A 20,280-nucleotide genomic window follows, 5' to 3' on the forward strand; every position below is an offset into this window, starting at 1 on the left:
CAGGGGGGTCGTGACTGGCAGCCAGGAGAAAGGTAGGACTGGGATCCTTGAAGCCAAGCCTGGGCGGATTTACTCCCTACTCCCTGCCCCCTTTTTTTTTCATCAACGCTTTATTCGTTTTACTTTTACAGACCTGTCTGACACCTATAGGCTCTAGCCTGGCCACAGATAGAGGGACCCCTTACCAGGTGCTTGCTTCATGTTTAATGAACCTTCAGATTGCAACTACCCACTGGTGAGTTAGGATTATGACATTTTCCAGCCACCACCATCTGTGATACCTTATATGTGGTCTCGCTGCTTGCATTCCCTCTTTCTGCCTGCCATGCCCTCTTTGTTCCCCCCTGCAGCTTTGTACATATTTTTTGATTAGATCTTTAAAGATATCTAAGCAGTTAGGTTTTTTTCTTTCCTTCACTACCCATTCTCTCAACCCACCCTCATCCCCCCCCCTCACATGCTCACCCAACAACCTACCCACCCTTCCTTCCAACACTCCCCGCCCCCCCCCCCGGTCTCCCCTACCCTTTTCTCCCCTTTCTCCCCCTTCCACAGATAGGGGGACCCCTTACCAGGTGCTTGCTTCATGTTTAATGAACCTTCAGATTGCAACTACCCACTGGTGAGTTAGGAATATGACATTTTCCAGCCACCACCATCTGTGATACCTTATATGTGGTCTCGCTGCTTGCATTCCCTCTTTCTGCCTGCCATGCCCTCTTTTTACCCCCCTGCAGCTTTGTACATATTTTTTGATTAGATCTTTAAAGATATCTAAGCAGTTAGGTTTTTTTCTTTCCTTCACTACCCATTCTCTCAACCCTCCCTCATTTCCCCCCCTCCCTCACATGCTCACCCAACAACCTACCCACCCTTCCTTCCAACACTTCCCCCCCGGTCACCCCTATCCTTTTCTCCCCTTTCTCCCCCTTCCCTCCTTTCCCCTCCTTCCCCCACTCTCTCCCCCCTATTCTGCCTTTTTCATCTGTCTCTTTTCTCGTTTTCACCCTCCCCATCCTCCCCCTCCCCCCCTTCCTCCCTCCTCCCCCTTCCCCAACAACTCCCTTTCCCCCCCTTTCTTCTTCCCCCCCTTCTCTCCCTTCCTGGTGCATTATACAATCCCTTTATGGGTAATATTTGACCAGCTGCTCTGTATATATCTACTCCTACCCCTATTTAGATGAAATTCCGCATAATCCCCCTTGTTCGCCGCGGGGGGAGCTTTTTGAACAGCTGGGCCTTGTACCTGGTGATTGACCTGTTGGGTAAGCAATTTCTCAACGTTACCACTAAGCTCTATCTGTATATACTATGCTTCTGTAATTATGATTATGCGATCTTGTGTTTTATTTGATTATTTGTTTTATAGATTATTCCTCCTGATGAAGTGGTCTATGTACCATGAAACTAGTAGAGGACTGGTTAATATATGAAAAACTCCATCAACAGATATCTCTTGGAGAAACCTTTGAGTATTTGTATATTGTTTTTTTTTAAACTTTTTAAATGTGATTTATGTATGTCTCTTTATATGTAATAAATGAATTAATTTTTATCCAAGATTTATTTTTCTGTGTACCAGTACCAAGATAGTCCACAAACCTTTGTGGGTTGGAGTATATGTTTGGCCAGTCTCAGCAACTGTTCTCACGCTCCTATCCCTTCCCTTTCCTCCTATATCATTTTTTGGATGATGGTACTTTTTTATGCCTAGGTTTAGGCCTTGTTATTTGAGGCTATACTCAAAAATTTCCTAAGTGGCTTATGAGGATATAGTAGGAAAGGATTCATTACATCAGACTTTTGTCTGAAATGTTGTAGAGATTATTCAGGAAAATGTAAAAAAGAGGGAAGTGTGGCTTTGATTTATGGAAACAATTTGAATTTAACTTCCATTTTTCCAAATTTTCATAAATGGGAGAGTACTGGCGGAAGGAGTAGTTTAGCTCTGAGTTTAGCCTTTTTCCTGTCACATCTGTAGTTTTCTCTGGCATTTATTTTCTCTTTTAGATCAATACTTTTGGAAACTTGCAGCAAAATACAGTATATGGAAATACATTGTATCTGTGACTAGGAATATGCTAAGACTTGTTTCTGTCAGGTAGACGTCCTGTGCGTGACTTTGCTGTGTTTCTTCCAGTCCCTAGTATATTTTGCAAGAAAAGATGATAGTATCTTCTTTCTTCTCTTCCTGAACTAACACTGATAACTTGGAAGTGGCTTTGAACGATGATGTACTGTCTGAAAAAGCAGCCGTAGACCTTGTTTTATATGACAGGTACAAAATACTTGTTGTTCTCTACTGTAGGCTTGCAGACCGAAAAACAAGACAATTTCTTATGGCCAGATATTGTGTGTGCTCAATGGTAAGTTGTACAAATGAGTGAACTTAGTGCAAGATGATTTGTTGAATTTGCAACTGAAGTAACAACATTCTTTCAAGATTTAAAATGATTTATCATTATTATTTTTTTCTCAGGGATTTATCATTATTTTAGTTATGTGACTAATGAAAGAACATATTGAAGGCTGAGAATAGCTTTGTCTTTTGTTTGCTTGGTCCTTAAGACACGTGTCAAACACAAGGCCCGCCAGCCGAATCCGGCCCACCAAGCCATTTTTATGTGGCCCTCACATCTCCCCTGAAGCTGCGGCACCCCCCTCGTCTCCCCCCCACCTTGTCTCAGCAGTCTGCAGCAGAGAGGAGGGCAGAACTTCTCCACCAGATTACACATTTTTCCGTGCAGCCACAGAGAGGCTAGTATCTGCCCCCTATCTCAGCAGTTGAAAACAGAAAGGACATAATTTCCCCTACAGATCCTGTGCCTTTCTGTGCAGCCGCAGCACCCCATTGCTTCCTCCTCCTCTGGTCTCAGCATTCAGCAGACTCTGGGAGCTGATTCCAGCCCTCCTCCAGACCCTACACTTTCTGCCTTTCCAGATCCCCCCTCAGATTCTTCACGGCAGCAGAAAAAGGTAAGGGGGGTGCACTGTAATGTAAGGGAGGCTGGAGGACTCTTGATTTCTGATGGTGGAGGGGCTCTTGACATCTCGTGTAAGAGGGGTGGGGTGCTTTGGGCATCTAGTCTAACAGATACACCCCGCCCTTTGAGGGCAACCATAATGCTTATTGGACCCACAATGAAATTGAGTTTAACACCCCTGCCTTCAGAAGAAAAAAAATTAGTGCAGACATGAATGTCACAAAAGTGACATCTGTCCGATTTTAATCCAACTCAGCAGGGGATCTGTTAACAGAAGGACAACCGTAAGATGTAAAATGAGGAAAAGAGTCTGCTAGAATCCAGAAAAACTTTAACAATATTGTGCCCAATATTTATACACTAGATACCTAAATCCCAATTCATACGTTAATTAATATAACACCACCTAGTGAGTTCAACCCAAATCCATCCTGTTTTCAGTTTTACAAAGTGCCAAACAACGTCACCAAATTTAGCCAGTTCACCCTTTTAGATTGCTGGCTGCTGTTTGTGAACAAACTGGTTGGGTATCCCAGGCAATGTCATTGACCAAATAAGGTCATGACCCTTTTTGATCAATGACATCACCCAAGATCCTTGGTCGGTTTACTTACAAAAAGCAACTAGGGATCTGAATGTCATTTAACTTTGGTTGTTAGGCAGGGGCACCCCTGTAAGGTGGTGAGTCTAATTATCTGGGCTAGGATATCTGGGAACCCACTTATTTTAAAGTGGGCTTCCAGGTTCTGATAAGTCCCCTCACAAGCCCTACATCCACTTGAGGACTGGCTGTGGGGATGAGGTCCTTCTCGCCAACATTGGGACAAAAATGCCTCTTGCAAGTCGACTCCTTCCTTGCAATGTACCCCCTCAATGTTGAAAGGCATGTGGCTAGGTATGATTCAGGAAGGAGGCCCACATGCTCTCTGCTGCATGCCTAGAGACAGATCTGGTTTGAATTTTAAAGGAAACCCCATGCCAGTTTTTTTCTCTTTATTTAATTTCACTTTTAAAGAACTATACCACACTCATCTGTAAATTCACTTACAGTATTAGAAATTACTGCTGATCCAGTTTAAAGCCATAGACGTTGCCTACTTCTGCATGTATGATGTGTTTCTGACAGTCCATTCTCCCCAGTGAGAGGGAAGTGTATATACATCTAAGTAGAGTTTATAAAATACAGTACCACTGAGGACATCATATCTTGATCCCTATTGATTTATGTCACTATCTCTCCCTCCTACTTTCTAGAATCTATAAATCACTGCTGCATGGAAGCTGGAAAGTAATTTCAAGAAATAAAGGTTCCGATGACATGTACAAAGTCTTTAGCAGCTTGACAAGTATAGAAAACAGTTTTCCCAGCAGCAAATGGAAAATAATTTTTTCCTTCTGTCCTCGCCGTAGCGGTAAAGCACATGTCTGTGGGAAAAGCTTCCACGTTTAGAGGCTTGTGTTTGCTGTGTGATCCCGGTTCAGTGTCCTTACATGTCTTTTGATCATATGATAACTAAATACGTATGGTAACATAAATTGTGGCTGAAACATAAGCTCTGAGTGTATACTCTACTGTGTTCCACCTTCTGATTATAAAGGTCCATGAGGAAACTATTACTTTGAAACATTACATATGGTGCCACCTGCCTTACACTGCATTAGGGTCATTATTTCAAGTCAAACTTTTTAAAGCAGTACATTGAAATGATCCTCATGTATAAGTAAATGCATTTTTCACTCTTCAGAAAGTGCAACCTATAATGGCCTGTCAGTATTTCTTCAAAGAATGTAAATTCCTTTAGGAGGTATCAGCAGTTACTGTCAGAACATAACTGTGAACCGCAGACGCCCAGGGCTACCGTCTGCTTTTCATTTTGGTTGAAGAAGATTTTTTTTTTTTTTTCCCCTTCTTCAGGATTTTCAGTTCACTTGTGCCGGACAAATCAAGCAACATTTTGTGTGTGTAACAGCTGAATGTTTGCTTTGGCTTCCAGCACTGTTATAACAAAAGAAACAGGGGCACAGTCAGTCTGAAATAACCGGCTGCTCTGAGACCGCTGTAAAGGTGAATTACCCTTTGTTATGCTACTCCGTTTTCTTTTTTGAGATAATGCTCAACACCTGTTTATTTGTATAGATGAGAAAATATGCTGTAGGGCAACGCAAGCAGTAAATGTCAAGAAACATTATAGATAGATAGACAACATCCTTTAACCACTTTAGCTCCACACCTATGGATGAGAGCAATTTTTACATTTCTGTTACAGATCTGTTTATTCAGCATTAACTTTGTCATCATTTAGGTATTTAAGAAAACAAAGTAATGCATATACAGTACACACGCACACATATACATACAGTCAGGTCCATAAATATTGGGACATCGAACAATTCTAATCTTTTTGGCTCTATACACCACCACAATGGATTTGAAATAAAACAAACAAGATGTGCTTTAACTGCAGACTTTCAGCTTTAATTTGCGGGTATTTACATCCTAATCAGGTGAATGTTGAAGGAATTACAACAGTTTGTATATGTGCCTCCCACTTTTTAAGGGACCAAAAGTAATGGGACAGATTAACAATCATCCGTCAAACTTTCACTTTTTAAAACTTGGTTGCAAATCCTTTGCAGTCAATTACAGCCTGAAGTCTGGAATGCATAGACATCACCAGACGCTGGGTTTCATCCCTGGAGATGCTCTGCCAGGCCTCTACTTTAACTGTCTTCAGTTCCCGCTTGTTCTTGGGCATTTTCCCTTCAGTTTTGTCTTCAGCAAGTGAAATACATGCTCAATCGGATTCAGGTCAGGTGATTGACTTGGCCATTGCATAACATTCCACTTCTTTCCCTTAAAAAAGTCTTTGGTTGCTTTCGCAGTATGCTTCGGGTCATTGTCCATCTGCACTGTGAAGCGCCGTCCAATGAGTTCTGAAGCATTTTGCTGTATATGAGCATATAATATTGCCCGAAACACTTCAGAATTCATCCTGCTGCTTTTGTCAGCTGTCACATCATCAATAAATACAAGAGAACCAGTTCCACTGGCAGCCATACATGCCCACGCCATGACACTACCACCACCATGCTTCACTGATGAGGTGGTATGCTTTGAATCATGAGCAGTTCCTTTCCTTCTCCATACTCTTCTCTTCCCATCACTCTGGTACAAGTTGATCTTGGTCTCATCTGTCCATAGGATGTTGTTCCAGAACTGTGAAGGCTTTTTAGATGTTTGGCAAACTCTAATCTGGCCTTCCTGTTTTTGAGGCTCACCAATGGTTTACATCTTGTGGTGAACCCTCTGTATTTACTCTGGTGAAGTCTTCTCTTAATTGTTGACTTTGACACACATACACCTACCTCCTGGAGAGTGTTCTTGATCTGGCCAACTGTTGTGAAGGGTGTTTTTTTCACCAGGGAAAGAATTCTTCGGTCATCCACCACAGTTGTTTTCTGTGGTCTTCTGGGTCTTTTGGTGTTGCTGAGCTCACCGGTGCTTTCTTTCTTTTTTAAGGATGTTCCAAACAGTTGATTTGGCCACACCTAATGTTTTTGCTATCTCTCTGATGGGTTTGTTTTGTTTTTTCAGCCTAATGATGGCTTGCTTCACTGATAATGACAGCTCTTTGGATCACATATTGGGAGTTGACAGCAACAGATTCCAAATGCAAATAGCACACTTGAAATGAACTCTGGACCTTTTATCTGCTCCTTGTAAATGGAATAATGAGGGAATAACACACACCTGGCCATGGAACAGCTGAGCAGCCAATTGTCCCATTACTTTTGGTCCCTTAAAAAGTGGGAAGCACATATACAAACTGTTGTAACTGATTTGGATGTAAATACCCTCAAATTAAAGCTGAAAGTCTGCAGTTAAAGCACATCTTGTCCATTTCATTTCAAATCCATTGTGGTGGTGTATAGAGCCAAAAAGATTAAAATTGTGTCGATGTCCCAATATTTATGGACCTGACTGTATATATACAGTTGTGCTCAAAAGTTTGCATAACCTGGCAAAAATTTTGCAACTTTGGCATTAATATTGAAAATATGACTGATCATGCCAAAAAACATGTCTTTTATTTAAGGATAGCAATCACATGAAGCCATTTATTAACACAGTTTTTTGGATCCTTTTTAATTCATAATGATAATAGAAATCACCCAAACTGCCCTGATCAAAAGTTTACATACCTTGGAATATTTGGCCTTGATACAGACACAGAAGGTGGCACTCACAGATTAAAATGGTAATTAAAGGTTAATTTCCCACATTTGTGGCTTTTTAAATCACAATTCGTGTCTGTATAAATAGTCAATGAGTTTACTAGCTCTCACATGGATGCACTAAGCAGGCTAGACACTGAACCATGAGGAGGTAGAAAAGAACAGTCAAAAGACCTGCGTAACAAGGTAATGTAACGTTACAAAGCTGGAAAAGGATACAAAAAGATATCCAAAGCCTTGAATATGCCAGTCAGTACTGTTCAATCACTTAATAAGAAGTGGAAAACTTGGGGATCCTGTATTTCTCCTGCGGTTTTTTTCTTTGTATCCTGAGCAATTCCTCCAACAGTTGTGGCTGCAATCTTTCTTGGTCTACTTGACCTTGACTTGGTATCAAAAGAGCCCCTAATTTTCCACTTAATAAGTGATTAAACCGTACTGACTGCCATATTTAAGGCTTTTGATATATTTTTATATCCTTTTCCATCTTTGTAAAGTTTCATTACCTTGCTACGCAGTTCTTTTAACTGTTTTTTTCTACCTCCTCATGGCTCAGTGTCTAGCCTGCTTAGTGCATCCATGTGAGAGCTAACAAATTCATTGACTATTTATACACAGACACTAATTGTAATCTAAAAAGCCACAAATGTGGGAAATGCAGCTTTAATTATCATTTTAACCTGTGTGTGCCACCTTCTGTGTCTGTACCAAGGCCAAACATTCCAGGGTATGTAAACCTTTTTTAGGGACATTTGGCTGATTTCTGTTATCATTAAAAAGGATCCAAAAAAAACTTTGTGATAACAAATGGCTTCATGTGATTGCTATCATTAAATAAAAGACAGTTTTTTGGCATGATCAGTCATATTTTCAATATTAATGCCACAATTTCTCAATTTCTGCCAGGGTATGCAAACTTTTTATATATATATATATATACAGTAAAATAAGTATTGAACACATTGCCATTTTTCTAGGTAAATATATTTCTAAAGGTGCTATTGACATGACATTTTCACCACACGTCGGTAACAACCCATGCAATCCATACATACAAGGAGACCAAAACAAATAGGTTCAGAAATTAAGTTATGTGTAAAAATGGAATGACACAGGGAAAAAGTATTGAACATGCTAACTAAAATTGATTTAATACAAATCATTTGTTGGTAATAACTGCTTGAAGACACCACCTGTATGAAGAAACTAGTCGCATGCATTGCTCAGGTGTGATTTTGGCCCATTCTTCCACACAGTCTTCAAATCTAGAAGGTTCCTCTGGCCTCTTCTTTGAACTCTGATCTTTCGTTCTTTCCATAGATTTTCTATAGAAATCAAGTCAAGTGATTGGCTGGGCTATTCTAGCAGCTTTATTTTCTTTCTTTGAAACCAATTGAGAGTTTCCTTGGCTTTGTGTTTGAGATCAATGCCTTGCTTAAATGGCTACCCTCATTTCATCTTCATTATCCCCGTAGATGGCAGCAGATTTTTATCAAGAATGTCATGGTACATTTTTCCATTCATCCTTTCTTGAATGACATGAAGATTGCCAGTACCGTATGCTGAAAAATAGCCCCACACCATGGTGTTCCCACCTCTAAACTTCACTGTTGGTATGGGGCTGTTTTTGGGGTGATGTGCAGTGCCATTTGACCTCCAAACATAGTGTGTATTATGGCATCCAAAGAGTTCAATTTTGGTCTCATCTGACCAGACTATATTCTCCCAGTATTTTACAGGCTTGTCTAATGCCGCGTACACACGGTCGGACTTTTCGTCTACAAAAGTCCAACGGACGCTGACGGACTAAAGCTGGCTGGTAATCCGATCGTGTGTGGGCTTCTCCGGACTTTCAACGGACTTTTTTAGCCTCAAATCCGACGGACTTTAGATTTGAAACATGCTTCAAATCTTTACGTCGTAAGTACGACGGACCCCGAAATCCGCTCGTCTGTGTGCTAGTCCGACGGACAAAAACCCATGCTAGGGCAGCTATTGGCTACTGGCTATGAACTTCCTTATTTTAGTCCGGTGTACGTCATCACGTACGAATCCGTCGGACTTTTGTGTGGTCGTGTGTAGGCAAGTCCGTTCGTAACAAAGTCTGCCGCAAGTCCGCCGAAGGTACGTCGGAAGTCTGTCGGACAGGCTGTCGGACTTTTGTAGACGAAAAGTCCGACCGTGTGTACGCGGCATAAATGTTGTGCAGCAAACTTTAAACAAGCTTCAACATGCTTTTTTTTTTCTTGGCAATGGAGTCTTGCATGGTGAGCATGCATACAGGCCAAGGCGGTTGTGTGCTTTACTTGCATTCATTGTTTTCTTTGAAACAATTGTAGTTGATAATTCCAGGTATTTCTGAAGCTCTCCACAAGTGTTCCTTGGCTCTTGGACAACTATTCTGATAATTCACTCCTCTGGCAGAATTCTTGCCAGGACCACCTGGTGGTGACTGGTTTATGGTGAAATTATGTTCTTTCCACTTCCGAAATGATGGCCTCAACGGTGCTCACTGGCACATTCAGAAGTTTAGAAATCCTTCTGTAACCAATGCCATCAGTATGTTTTGCAACAGTAAGGTAAAAAATGTGGTGAAAATTTTATATATAAAGTTTATATATATAAATTTTCACCGCATAATGGTAGCAGCCCATGGTAGCAATCCATACATACAAAGAAACCAACACAAATAAGTTCAGAAATCTAGTTATGTGTAATATATGGAATGACACAGGGAAAAAGTATTGAACACATGAAGAAAGGGGGGTGCAAAAAGGTGTGAAAGGCCAAGACACCATCTGAAATCTATCAGTAATTAGAAAGCAATCCTGCTCCTTGTCAGTGCAAATTAATATCAGGTGGTTCAGTCTCAACTGATAACCTATAAAAGGTGTCTCATTACCAAGGTGTCACACAAGAAACATCTTGTGATGGGTAAAAACAAAGAGCTCTCTCAAGACCTTGCAACCTTATTGTTGTAAAACATACTAATGGCATTGGTTACAGAAGGATTTCTAAACTTCTGAATGTTCCAGTGAGCACTGTTGGGGCCATAATCTGGAAGTGGAAAGAACATCATTTCACCATAAACCGCAAGATTTCTGACAGAAGAGTCAAAGGAATTATCAGAAGAGTTGTCCAAGAGCCAAGGACCATTTGTGAAGAGCCTCAGAAAGACCTGGAATTAGCAGCTACAATTGTTTCAAAGAAAACAATAAGTAATGCACCCAACCGCCATGCATGACTTACCAACATGTGGTTAAAATTTCATGTCACTAGCACCCTTAGAAATATATTTGTCTAGAAAAATGGTGATGTGTTCAATACTTATTTTACCCACTGTATATACACAGTATATAGTTGTGCTCAAAACTTTGCATACCCTGAAAAATCGTGAAAATTTGGATTCAGGATCCTGGTGACAAGGATTCTGCAATGCAATCCTGAGTGTGGCTCAGCGTTACCCCTAATGGTACTGAAATTTAACCCCGAGCTACACTCAGGAATACCACAGGAGGGTTAAGAAGTGGACAATTCAGGGATCTCTTGATACCAAGCCAAGGTCAGGTAGACCAAGAAAGATTGCAGCCACAACTGCCAGAAGAATTGTTTGGGATATAAAGAAAAACCCACAGGTAACATCAGGAGATTACAGTGGGGACGGAAAGTATTCAGACCCCCTTAAAATTTTCACTCTTTGTTATATTGCAGCCATTTGCTAAAATCATTTAAGTTCAGTTTTTTCCTCATTAATGTACACACAGCACCCCATATTGACAGAAAAGCAGAGAATTGTTGACATTTTTGCAGATTTATTAAAAAAGAAAAACTAAAATATCACATGGTCCTAAGTATTCAGACCCTTATCTCAGTATTTAGTAAAAGCACCCTTTTACAGCCATGGGTCTTTTTGGGAAAGATGCAACAAGTTTTTCACACCTTGATTTGGGGATCCTCTGCCATTTCTCCTTGCAGATCCTCTCCAGTTCTGTCAGGTTGGATGGTAAACGTTGGTGGACAGCCATTTTTAGGTCTCTCCAGAGATGCTCAATTGGGTTGAAGTCAAGGCTCTGGCTGGGCCATTCAAGAACAGCCACGGAGTTGTTGTGAAGCCACTCCTTCATTATTTTAGCTGTGTGCTTAGGGTCATTGTTTTGTTGGAAGGTAAACCTTCGGGCCAGTCTGAGGTCCTGAGCACTCTGGAGAAGGTTTTCATCCAGGATATCCCTGTACTTGGCCGCATTCATCTTTCCCTCAATTGCAACCAGTCATCCTGTCTCTGAAGCTGAAAAACACCCCCACAGCATGATGCTACCACCACCATGCTTCACTGTTGGGACTGTATTGGACAGGTGATGAGCAATGCCTGGTTTAAATCACACATACCGCTTAGAATTAAGGCCAAAAAGTTCTATCTTGGTCTCATCAGACCAGAGAATCTTATTTCTCACCATCTTGGAGTCCAAACTCCATGAGGGCTTTCATGTGTCTTGCACCGAGGAGAGACTTCCGTCGGGCCACTCTGCCATAAAGCCCCGACAGGTGGAGGGATGCAGTGATGGTTGACTTTCTACAACTTTCTCCCATCTCCCGACTGCATCTCTGGAGCTCTGCCACAGTGATCTTTGGGTTCTTCTTTACCTCTCTCACCAAGGCTCTTCTCCTCCCATAGCTCAGTTTGGCCGGACGGCCAGCTCTGTGAAGGGTTCTGGTCATCCCAAACGTCTTCAATTTAAGGATTATGGAGGCCATTGTGCTCTTAGGAACCTTAAGTGCAGCAGAAATTTTTTGTAACCTTGGCCAGATCTGTGTCTTGCCACAATTCTGTCTCTGAGCTCTTCAGGCAGTTCCTTTGACCTCATGATTCTCATTTGCTCTAACATGCACTGTGAGCTGTACGATCTTATATAGACAGGTGTGTGGCTTTCCTAATCAAGTCCAATCAGTATAATCAAACACAGCTGGACTCAAATGAAGGTGTAGAACCATTTCAAGGATGATCAGAAGAAATGGGCAGCACCTGAGTTAAATATATGAGTGTCACAGCAAAGGGTCTGAATACTTAGGACCATGTGATATTTCAGTTTTTCTTTTTTTAATAAATCTGCAAAAATGTCAACAATTCTGTGTTTTTCTGTCAATATGGGGTGCTGTGTGTACAATAATGAGGAAAAAAATTAACTTAAATGATCCCTACTGTATATAGGTTGCTCTGGAAAAAGACAATGTAGTTGTTTAAAGAAGCACAATACGACGACACTTGAACAAAAATGAGCTGCATGGTCGAGTTGCCATGAAGAAGCCTTCACTGCACCAATGCCACAAAAAAGCCAATGAGGCATGTCAAGGTGTTGTCAGGCATATTGTAACCAAGCATATTGCCACCTGTCCTGACCTCTTCCCCTGACATGAATTAATATTTTGTTTGCCACCTGCCCTGATCTCTTGCCTGGATATGGGCCACTCTACTGACCACCCTTATCTGTGACCCTTGCTTGGGCAACAGACTGTTTCTGTCAGCTGTTAGCCAGTCCTGACCTTATCATGTTTGGCATCCAACCATCCTCTAGCCCTGGCCACTCCAGCAATACACCAGCATATCTACGGTAAGTGATTCCACCTCTGCGTGCTGGGGAGTGTCCAAGTTTTGCCAATATAGCATTGCGCATGAAGCCCTGTGGAAATCCGAGTACCAGTAGACTGACTGGCCTTAAGGGAAAGGTGACTGGTATCTTCGAAGCTGCTCTTAAGCTTTTCTATTTTTAAAGAACAGGATGTGAACCAATAAACTTTACGCTTTGTACTTTGACTTTTTAGGTGTGTGTTGCATGCCAGGTGTCCTCTACTGGGTAAAACTGTGCTCCAGACAAACAGAAAATGTATGAGAGCCCTCTTACCTCTTAAATGATTTGTATTTCTGTCCATCCAGCACTGAGATTTGCACAGCCCTGAGAGACAACAGAACCAGCATGGCGACCCGACTTTTCTCTGCCGCAGTTAGGCAACACAACCTGGTCACCTCACTCTAGCATTCAAATGTACCAGGGGTGATCAATAGACTGACAAAGCCATCTTTCTACTTTCTCCTTCTCTCAGTATGTCCTTGTCAGCACTTGTGCATGTAGGACATTGATTGGCTCATAGTCCTTCCCCATGCAATGCTTCTGTACAGGTGAGTACAAGAGGCTGAATTCTCAAGTAAATTTTGAGTATTTATTAATTGCATTTAAAATAAATATTATGTCTTTTAAGAAATACATAACTTAAATTATTTGTGATTATAAGAAATTCTATTTTGCTTTAAGGCTTCAAGCACACTGAGCTTTAGCTGAGCTCCTTGCTCCTTTTCTCCTGGCAAGAGAAAAACTGCCTTCCAAAGGCAGTAACAGTTGTGTTTTGCACATGCGTCTATGCACATTCACGCGTTTGGCGTTTATGTATTCTATTGGCCAGAATCTGAATTTATTTTGGTCATTAGAATGCATTAACGCATAAACGTGCGTAAATGTGTCTAGCGTGACGTTCACTTATGCATGTTTATGTGCATTCATGCCCAAACGCTCCTCTTCTGAACTCACTGGTGATGTTTCTTTTTTTCTTCTAAAATGCCTGTGTCCATGGACACAAAGGGGGTTATTTACTAAAACTGGAGAGTGCAAAATCTGGCAGAGCTCTGCATAGATATCAATTTCCTTCAAGGTTTTATTTCCAAAGCTTAATTGAAGAAGCTGAAGTTTGAGTCAGATTGGCTACCATGCACAGCTGAACCAGATTCTGAGTGCCCAGTTTTAGTAAATCTCTAGGCTAACATACAGGTGTATTTACAGGCTTACACTAAATGCCTGTCAGCCCTGGTTCACACTGGAGCGTTTTGACATACGATTTGACATGTCAAATCGCATGTCAAATTGGCGGCAATTGCCATCAATGACACCGCCCTTTTAAAAAGTAGTTTCTGTACTACTTTTTGCAATTTCGGGCTGCGATTTACATTGACATTTGTGTAGAAACCTGCACAGATGTCTCTGAAATTGCGGCCGAAATCGGGATTGACATGCGGGAGTGAAATCGTGTGAGTTGGCTTCATTCCCGTAGCTCATTGTGAACCTGGGCTAAAAGCGTGCATGAGGCCTCAAATGAAAACATAACCATATGCTTTGTTTTTATCCTTCTTATATATGGTAATATCATTACTGTGTGGATACATGTTTCTAATATTAATTCTTAGGTTGGCCATTCTCATGAGATTTCTGCAAGATGCCAGCTTATTTGTACAACAACATATTTGTCACATTTTCACATATTTGTCACAATTCACATATGAACATAATCATCAGTGGGTACCACAGTTAATATTGTTATGGGCAACAATAGGCTATAAGATGAAAACTCAAATCCACCCAATAGCATTTTCCTCCAATAGAGCTCAACTAAAATAAGACCACAGTAACTTCAATAACAGCAGCCTAGAAACACAGGGGAAGTGGTATAAGAAGATGTACTACCGGGGCTACATTTTTCATCGCACATGTAAAATGTTATCTGCTATGTATACATGTGCCCTTGAACATGACTATTAAAAAAAAAAAATGATTAACACCGGTTACATCCAAGTGCTGATATGCAATATATTAAGTAGTGTATAAGGCACATGTGACATATTTCTACACAAAGCAATAAATAATTGTCTTAGAATGACACATTTCACTGGGGTAGGAATGCAATGAAATGATTGTACACCTTTGCCCTACAGTTTCAAGAATTTTTATTGATGTAGCCAAGCAAATATGCAATATAGCAACTAAGATCACTGTTGGAAGCTTACCATGTATGAACACCTTACTAGGGCTATTATAGGGTAATTTTCAGGCCTAGTGCAGGGCTAGAACTATTTGCAGTTAAAGAGACCTTGTTGCCACATCATTCATTTTACAGTCTTCCTAAAAGATTATATGTCCATTTAACATATTTTATGCGTTATTTAGTTGTAAAAAACCTTCCTTGTGTAGAGCTTCAAAAGCCCCGAGACTGCTGCTAGGTACCACCATTTTGAATGTGATGTAAGCAGCACCAACAGACTCAAGCTGTCACTCAAGTGACATTCTTTAGCATGAGTCTCCAAACTATGGCCCTCCAGTAGTTGAGGAACTACAATTCCCATCATGCCTAGTCGTGTCTGTGAATGTCAGAGTTTTACAATGCCTCATGGGACGTATAGTTCCGCAACAGCTGGAGGGCCGTAGTTTGGAGATCCCTGCTCTATAGCATGGGTGCTCAACCTGTGGCCCTCCAGCTGTTTGCGAAAACTACAAGTCCCATAAGGCATTGCAAGGCTGACAGTTACAAGCATGAGTCCCAAAGGCAGAGGCATGATGGAAATTGTAGTTCTGCAATAGCTGGAGGGCCACAGGTTCAGCACTCATGCTGTATCGCAGGGGCGTTGCTAGGTGGCAAAAAGACCAGGGCTTCAGCCCGAAGTCCAAGGCCGGCAATGGGGGGGGGGTATGTGGCGCAGGCTTTTTTTTTTTGGCTGGGTGGTGGGGTTGTCCACTGTGCCCGTCAAATGAAGCCACTGTGCCCGTCAAATGAAGCTACTGTGCCCATTGTATGCAGTAACTGTGCCCCATCAAATGCAGCCACTGTGTCCGATAAATGAAGCCACTGTGCCCGTCAAATGCAGCCACTGTGCCCGTCAAATGAAGTCACTGAAAATCAGCACCCATTGTATTTAAATAAATCGGATTGAATATTACTTATCTGGTGGGGGGGGAGGGGGACAGAGAGAGAGGGGAAGAGGGGGGGGGAGAGAGAGAGGGGAAGGATGGGAGAGGGGGGGAGAGAGGGGAAGGGGGGGGCGGAGGCAGAGAGGCGGGGAGAGAGAGGGGGAGACACCAGAAGCACCTCAATACCTTTATCTTCTCTTCTGTCCCAGCCACCACGGCCGTTATTCTATTCTCCTGCTGGCTGCTGCCCATACACACAGCGTGATTCTGGAGGGAGAATGCACCTGCATTCTTGGTGTCACTGAAATAAAAAAAAAGTCCCTGCCCATTGATGGTGTCTGGAAGAAAAAAATTGTCCCTGCGTCCATCATATGTGATGTGCACCAGTAAATTTAAAGGGGTGGGGTGGTAAGAAGCTGACAGTGGGGTACAGGGGGAGTGATGATGACAGGGGGATGCATATGACAGGGGGTACAGGGGGGATGATGATGACAGGGGGATGCATATGGCAGGGGGTACAGGGGGGATAATGATAAAAAGTTTGATGACAGGAATTGGAGGTAGTGTGGTGGGATGCCAAGAACAGGAAAATGATGAGGGGCATGATGATGATGACAGGGGACAGTAGATGGCATTATATCATTAGGGCTGTGTGTGTGTGAGGTGACAGGCGGCTGATAGCACGGATGTGCGGGGCGCCCTCGGTGAGGGAATGACATCACAGGATGTGTCAGTGTCAGGCAGCAGGACATGCTGTATGTACCTTGAGACTCCGGCAGACTGGCTCCCCGCTGATCGCGATGCCTGCTCTGGCAGGTCCTCCACTACGGCCGTCCATCCCGGAGATGAGGTCAGGGAGTTGCTCAGCCACGGCGGCCATTATCCACGCTCTGCACATTTTAGGAGATCCTCAGAGCGCTGGAGAAGGGGAGGAGCCGGGGGAGGGGAGCACATGAATCCACTCACTGACCCAACAACTAATGGACGGAGGTTGTGACAAGCTCCCAGCGCCGCCTCCTCTTCCTCCACAGGACTGCACGGCGACGCCGCCCTGAAAGGACTACTACTGTCACACATGAAGATATGGAACCAGCGGCCGTGGCTGATTCACTCCGCCGGTAACAGTGCAGTGGGCAGCGCTGCAATGGCCGCATTACACAGAGGGGAGAAAGCAGCTGCCGCCGCTGCTGTGCGTTCTTTCTGGACCCACTTAGACACTCGGGGCGATTGAGCCCACATTCCGGGCTCCAGCCTCAATAGCCCACCCTAACGACGCCTCTGCTCTATAGTATTCCCTTTTTAAACTTCTCTAGCAGCTACAAGTTTATGTAAAGAGGGGAGGGGTAGAGGAGCTTGGCCAGCACTGAGAAGTAAAAAAAAAAAAAGGTGCATGGAAAGGAAACAATTATGCAAATAAGCATTTATAATACTTGATTTTCTGTGCTTTACCCTTTTACCTGCAATTTTCTATGGTGGTGATAGTCTCTTTATTCACAATTACATAGCTTTGCTCCTTAATTTAATTTTAATACCCAATAGTACAAAGTATAATTTTCCTTTATATTTACCAAAACCATATAATATGAGGTCAAACCTGAACACTTTCAATTTGTATGCAATCAGGCAAGCCCTTGTACTACATAGTTAAAGGTAGAGCTAAGAAATCGAAAAAGGAAATCGTATAATGCCACCGTAACAGTACTGTTATTATCCACTACAGTCCATCTTAAAATTGCCTTTATAGGTTTTAATAGTTGTAGTATCATTATCAACAGTAGCATGTATCAATGACCTGGAAGGTGGCATGTTACCACAATCCAAGTCATTCATTTATACATTGCGTAATAAGTTCAAAATAACATAGCTCCAAATTGTCCCTTATTTTGAAAACAATCCCCCCATCCTACTTCTGCCTCAGTTGCACCCCTCACCTTTCTGATGTGATGTATAGACCTCTAAAGAAATATATAACTTTTTCATAAAAAAGTGTTATACTAAAAAGAAAGTTTATTTATCAGAGTAGTTTTGATTCAAGATTAACACAACTTCTACCCAAAATTCACACATTATCAACTAAATCATAGGTAAATAGACCCCATGTCTATCATCCAACCTCTAAGTTATTGCATTGGGCTTTTTTTTGAAAAGCCAATTAAGGAAAAGTGGTGAAAAAGGCATTTTTGGGTTTAACCAATAATGTTTTTTGTTCCTATTTTATATCTTCTGGAAATAAAATTGGAGTTATTCAACTCAACCCTATCTGGGAGGGTACTATTTTTCTCCCTGGGTTCAATTTAAATATGTTATCCTTATTATGGTACTTTGTGCTAATAGGTGTATCTCATTCCCATCTCCCATGACATTAGAATGGGAAAACACTATAATCTCTACTTGGTTTTTATTTGCAGACTGTGTCTATATCAGGGAGATTTAAGAAGCTCTCTATAAAGGAGACTGGGATTTTTTTTTTGTAAAATGGGAAAGGGTTAGAACCTCTGTCAGGTTATGTGTACTGTATGTGTCTTCCTATCCTAGGTCACTTCTTGCTCTGTTGTCACATGTACAGGAAGGGAGCTGAATTTTTCCCTGTGGTCTCATAGAGAGCAATAAAATCTTGACAAATTATTACCCCTATAGAAGACTATTTTATCCCTGTAGCGCCACCCCCATGAGAGTTGCTGGAGGATGACTGGCCCCAAAGGTTGTCCTGAGCTTGCAAGCCTCCCGACACCCTGGATTCAGACATATTTCAAAGTGATAATGCAATTACACAGACACCAGACTGTAGCAAAGTAAACAAGTATTTTACTTATGATTATTGAAGCAGATAAGAACAAGAATAATTTATGCAGATATCTTTTAGTGTTAAACTTTTAAGCTGCATACACACGGGCGGACTTTTCGATCAGACTGGTTCGATGGAACGAATCCATCGGACAATCCGACCGAGTGTGGGCTTCATCATACCTGCAGCTGACCTTTTCTGTCTAAAATCAGACGGACTTTAGATTTGGAACATGTTTCAAATCTTTCCGCCGAACCCAGTTCCTATTGAGAAATCTGCTTGTCTGTATGCTAGTCCGACGGACAAAGAAGGACGCAAGGGCAGCTATTGGCAACTGGCTATGAACTTCCTTATGCTAGTCCCTTCGTACGTCATCACATTCAAACCAACGGACTTTCGAACGGACTTCAGTCCGTTCGTGTGTGAGCAAGTCCGGTCGTTCGATAGTCCGTCGTAACTCCGTTAAAAGTCTGTCGGACCTTTGATGCTGAAAAGCTTGCTCGTGTGTACATGGCATTACTCTTGGTAAATATGCAAAGGGTTTGCAATGCAAAGAAAATCACAATACGTCAACAAGTAGTATCCAGCAGATCCTGAAAGAACATATGACCCCAGGTATAAAAGGGAGGAGAATTACCTTTCATGTCAGACTGCTCCCTTCAAATCCTGATGCTACAGGCCCAACAAACTTTGTGGCACAATTATAAAACCCAGAAGTTACAAGAAATGCAATACTTAATCTCTGAGTAGAGTTCCCCTTAAAGTGTGCAGATATTGTGCACAGAGTCCTTTAAGTAGGAGGAGAAGAGGAGAGTGAAGGAGTCCCTTTGATGTAGATGTTCAGTGTCTTCAACTAGCTCAACAGGGGCCCAGAAGGATTACTATGCAATGGCGACCAGCAACATAAAATAGCATGTGCACAGTGTTTCCTTTTTGAGACTTTAAAGTGGATGTAAGCCCCCCAATTTTTTTTTTTTATGTCATAATGTAGAGTATAAGATTTCCTATCATTTGAGCCCAGTCTTGCCACACAGAGTTAATCTATCTCTGAGCAATCCTCTTTTATTGTTCAGTGAGATAAATCTTGACAAACAGAGAAAAACTTTGTCAAATCCTCCCCCTTGCTGTGAGTGACAGGTGATTTACATCTCGTGCATTAGCCTAAGACATGCATCATTTTTTAATTCCCACCCCCACTCCTTTCTTCAGCTGCTCTGCAAGGATTGGCTGTTCCACACCTCACCATGATTTGGCATGCTGAAGTCATTTGGTTACTTTCCTGTCTTTTCACTGGATGTTAGAGATCATAGCTGAAGTTCAGTGTTAGAAATACACAGGAGAAATGCATATTGATAAGGGGAGTGTAGAGGTGGGCGGGGAGTCTACTGACATCATGACTCCACCCACCGAGCTCCGGACAACAGACCCACCCACAGAATATGCAGTTTTTCGGGTCTCATAACAGACAGAGGGGAGACATTTGACAGGTAAAGATACATGCAGGAGGCATGTATATCCTTATAGATAACCCCTATGGCAGTAGTTTAGAAAG

At 42.0% G+C, this 20,280-nt stretch overlaps 1 long non-coding RNA gene across 1 annotated transcript in view; it reads right to left on the reverse strand.

Moving 5' to 3' along the window:
* Positions 1-17,060, reverse strand: part of LOC141128082 (uncharacterized) — a 178,950-nt gene extending 161,890 nt beyond the window's left edge. The window contains exons 1-2 of the long non-coding RNA XR_012241639.1: positions 16,707-17,060; positions 16,130-16,244 (exon numbers count right to left, since the gene is read on the reverse strand). This is a non-coding gene — a long non-coding RNA (uncharacterized lncRNA). The remainder of the gene's footprint in view (positions 1-16,129; positions 16,245-16,706) is intronic.
* Between the last annotated feature and the right edge of the window lie 3,220 nt (positions 17,061-20,280).

The sequence above is a fragment of the Aquarana catesbeiana genome, linkage group LG02, assembly GCF_042186555.1.
Source record: "Aquarana catesbeiana isolate 2022-GZ linkage group LG02, ASM4218655v1, whole genome shotgun sequence".
Lineage (NCBI taxonomy): Eukaryota > Metazoa > Chordata > Amphibia > Anura > Ranidae > Aquarana > Aquarana catesbeiana.